General features: G+C 34.3%; 1 protein-coding gene across 5 annotated transcripts in view; it reads left to right on the forward strand.

Moving 5' to 3' along the window:
* Nucleotides 1–5,000, forward strand: part of LOC106879374 (transcription factor GATA-3) — a 189,854-nt gene that overhangs the window by 98,740 nt on the left and 86,114 nt on the right. The window lies entirely within an intron of this gene.

A 5,000-nucleotide genomic window follows, 5' to 3' on the forward strand; every position in this document is an offset into this window, starting at 1 on the left:
GAGATCGTGAAAAACAAATTTAACCTTGATGTCATTTGAACTCAGAACAAGAATATTGAAAACATATTGTAACGAAATACAGAATATACATTGTTTGATGTTTTACCTGTTCTGCCAACTGACCATCATTTAGCTACTTCTTTGCATGTTGTGTGTTTATATTTCTACAAATGTATACTGCATCGTCGATATTAAGAGCATATCAGTAATGCAATGAGATAATTTAACTCATTATTGTCTATACCTTCGACAACAAGTGTAAAAAATGAAACCATTAATGATTGTTTGAGAGATAAAGTTAGTAAAAAGTCAACGAAAATCTCTACCTTCTGTGAAGCCGTTCTTGTACAGCAGGAAATACAACATCCTCCGTCCAACTTCCCTCATTCCGCTTATCAACGAAATTCATGATTTCCTTCAGGAGTTTGTCCAATCCTCGCTGTTTCCTTCTCCCTCCCTTGGCGGCCACGTGGTCTCCCTAATTCGCTTTTACTAGGAATTTGTCCATGCATGTCAATATGGCAGCAAATAGTAAGAATTTCACAGATTATGGTTCTGTTCTTGGACATTCAGTGGTTAAATTGCGTCTCGATTGACTTTAGCTTTGAACGTCGCTAATTAAAATACCAATTGCATACTGATCGAATATTATGAGGTCAAATTGATTGATTAGAATAAGGACATACTAATTAATTTAGACTTGCTATAGCGTTAGTTTGTTCTTCAAATATCATTATGTAAAGATTTTCTTGACAGAAGAATAATCTAAAACAACAACAACAGGCATTGTGAAATATCGTAATTCACGAAAATGGTCACAAGGTGGTCGGTGTACATGCGAGAAATAGTCACCAATTCTACCTCAAATCAAACTTTACGGTTTTAAATAAGAAGACATATTGGATAATGCAGTCCTGATTGTTACCTGACAGAGAAAAAGACGTGATGGCTATAGATGGAATGTCTTCGAATATTTCTGTTTGGTCAGAGTTCACCTGGGGTTCCACATCAACAACAGCAGCAACACTTAGCTCATTGGACGTGAAAGATAAAATGTTCACAACAACAACAGCACATTTTGAAGTGTTAAAACAACAATAAAAACGTCAGCAACAACAACAACAACCACCACCACAACAACAATAACAAGACCAACATCATCATCATCATCACTAGCACCACCATGATCAACGACTATCAACAACATAATGTTGATGTCATTGTTCAACGAAGCTGTTATTTGCAAAACTGGTGACTAATAGACACACACACACACACACACACACACACACACACACACACACACACACACACACACACACACACACACACACAGAGTCACACGCACACACACATCAATATGTCGACATTGTCTTGGTGTTCCGCCATATTTTGCGCCAGACATTAATTTTTGGCCCAGCTAATGTCGTCTGCGTTAGTCAGTCTCTTGTGTTTATATTTATTTCAATATATTATTTATATTTACATAGTTATCTAGTTATTATGTTTATTTATTGTACAACTATTTTGTTTTAAGTTTCTTTATTTATTGACGCATTTATTCAATCTCCACCAGATAGCCGTGGCCACCCCGGACGATTATAAAGCAATTTTATATTTTAATGACTTTTTCACTCGCAACCGAGCTTCATTTTTGCTTTTTCCATTATTATTATTATTATTATTATTATTATTATTATTATTATTATTATTATTATTATTATTATTATTATTATTATTATTATTATTATTATTATTATTATTATTATTATTATTATTATTATTATTATTATTATTATTATTATTATTATTATTATTATTATTATTATTATTATTATTATTATTATTATTATCAAGGCGGCGAGCTGGCAGAATCGTTAGTGTCCCGGGTGAAATGCTTAATAGTATTTCGTCCGCTGTTAGATTTTAAGTTCGAATTCTGCCGGGGTCGACTTTGCCTTTCATCCTTTCGTGGTCGATAAAATTTGTACCACTTACGTACTGGTGTCGATGCAATCGACTTAATCCCTTCCCCCAAAATTTGAGGCCTTGTGCTTCCTGTAGAAAAGATTATTATTATTATTATTATTATTATTATTAAGGCGGCGAGCTGGCAGAATCGTTAGCATACCGGGCGAAATGCTTAGCGGTATTTCGTCCGTCTTTACATTCTGAGTTCAAATTCCGCCGAGGTCGACTTTGCCTTTTACTCTTCCGGGGTCGATGAAACGACTTAGCAGTTGATCTTTGGATCGATCTAATCGTCTTAGTCCCTACCCGGAACATGCTGGCCTTCATCCAAAATTCGAAACCGTTATCATTTGCTATCCGTGCGGGTTTATATTTTCTTGCCTTTTGTTGTCATTATAGTTAACTGATGATGTTGTTTGTATTGGCGCGGTTGTTGTTGTTATTGTTGTTGTTGTTAGTGAAGCTTTAGCTGCCGCCTTTTGTGTTAATATGCATCAGTCAAAATCTCTTTTTTGTCTTGGAATCTCAGTTGTATTGCTAGATATGCAGTAGGTTTTTTTCTTCTCCCCGCCCGGTGGAACAAGTGCCACGGGGACGTAAACACACCAGCATCGGTTGTTAGTGGGACGGACGGACACACACACACACACACACACACACACACACACACACACACACACACACACATATATATATACATATATACAACAGGCTTCTTTCAGTTTCTGTCTACGAAATCCACTCACAAGGCTTTGGTCGGTCCGAGGCTATAGTAGAAGACACTTGCCCAGGTGCCACGCAGTGGGAATGAGCCCGGAACCATGTGGTTGGTCAGCAAGCTACTTACCGCACAGCCACTCCTACGCCTATATATATATATATATAACACATAAAGATGAGTTTACACACACATATACACACATGGTTTTGAAACGCGTTGTAAGATGGAAAGTGTGTGTATGTGTGTGTATGTGTGTGTGTGTGTGTGTGTGTGGGTGCGTACATTGTATGTGTGAAGGAGAGGAGAAAAAAAACTAAAAGATATAACAAAGTTTTGGAAGAAGTGTTTGAAAGTGTTAATTCCACACACTAACATAAATACACCACGCACTGTCTATACGGAAACTCGTGTGTGTGTGTGTGTGTGTGTGAGAGAGACATGTGTACTGTTGTATTGTATGATTTATCGACGTTTGACCTTCAAGCCGGGTGTTTGCTAATGAGGTGATATTTTTGTACAGAAGTGTATATATTGGCCAATCAAGATTTGTCATTGCTTTACTATGAACTAATTAGATCGTAATGTCACACAGACAGACGTTGATTTCTTTTTCCACTTCTGATATTCACCTCTCTACTCGCCTCTTACCACCCCTCCTGCATGGGAAGCTTTCGCTTTTCGATAATGTGTGACATATATATATATATATATATATATATATATATATATATATAGGCACACGCACTCAATCACACGTGTGTGTGTGTGCGTGTATACATACAAATTGATAGATTGGTAGGAAGATAATGAAAAAATATGATATAGAAAGATGACTGGTAGATTGAGATATAGATAGTGTGAAAAAGACATTGATAGATGCGATAGATAAATAGATTGACAGATAGAAAGATAGATGGATAGATGACATGAACAAATATTTCACATGTCGAAATTCTAAAATGTGACATATAAACACACAAACACACACACACACGTGTGTGTTTGTGTGCTCTATCAGAACACTGACCATGTACTAATTGTATCTTTTTCAAATATATTCTCCATATTCGTTTACGAGATTTTTTCATTCTTTACTGGAACAAAAATGTTCCAGCATCTATCATTAGCCTTTCTAGGCTTTCACTGTCTCACCTTCTGGAATAAGTGTTATTGGTGTATATCTACTACGTCTTTGTAGTACACAAGGCCAATGCAATTTATAGCAGCCACTATCACCGTAGTTTCGAACATTTAACCGTTAAATATTTATAGGCCATCATCCTTAGCATTAAGATCTTCCATACATAAAATGGTGGACTTGACATGACAAAGGAAATGAAGTCGAAAAGCCAGCCGTTCGTATTCTATTAGTAAATGTACATCGTCTTTATTTGCATCAATTTATTTGACTCGCCAATGGTTTGAGACACAATTAGTCAGATGAAGGAGATGTATATCCATGGAAACCTAAAACAAACCCTCACTTTTTCCTATAGATCCGGGTTTCCTCAGAAATTTTCAAATTGGAATAAATGCAGAGATTCCTAAAACGTATTCAATATTACAGTGTATTGTGTATATACAGTATAATCTATCTATCTATCTATCTATCTATCTATCTATCTATCTATCTATCTATCTATCTATCTATCTATCTATCTATCTATACATGTCTGCGTGTGTGTGTATGTATGAGTATGTAGTCGACGAGAATGTATCGTAGCTCTTCACTCCGACATTCGAAACTCCGAGTATTATAATGGCAACCTTTTATTGTTTGTTCAAAATTATAACATATGTAAATAATCCTCTATTTCTCTAATATCGAGGTCTCATTCTTTTGTTATTACATATTTTTATTATTATTAATATTAATGATAAATATAATAATAATATTGTTATTATTATTATTATTATTATTATTATTATTATTATTATTATTATTATTATTATTATTATTATTATTAAAACAGAATATCTAATAGATGTATTTATTGGTCAAACAACGTGTTTGTCTTCGTTTTTTGTTTTCTGTAAATTTGAATTTCATGTATGTATATATATATATATATATATATATATATATATATATATATATATATATGTGTGTGTGTGTGTGTGTGTGTGTGTGCATATATATATATATATATATATATATATGCACACACATACACCTATATGTAAGTGTATGAACATAGTGACATTTCTCTACAAAAGAACCTGCCTGTTCCAAAAAGAATCTTCCAGTTAAAACACTTCCAAATTAAATCTGTTGGCATTTATTAGGTTTAAATCAGCCAAATTAATA

This window comes from Octopus bimaculoides, chromosome 1, assembly GCF_046866305.1.
Source record: "Octopus bimaculoides isolate indiv1 chromosome 1, ASM4686630v1, whole genome shotgun sequence".
Classification (NCBI taxonomy): Eukaryota; Metazoa; Mollusca; class Cephalopoda; order Octopoda; family Octopodidae; genus Octopus; species Octopus bimaculoides.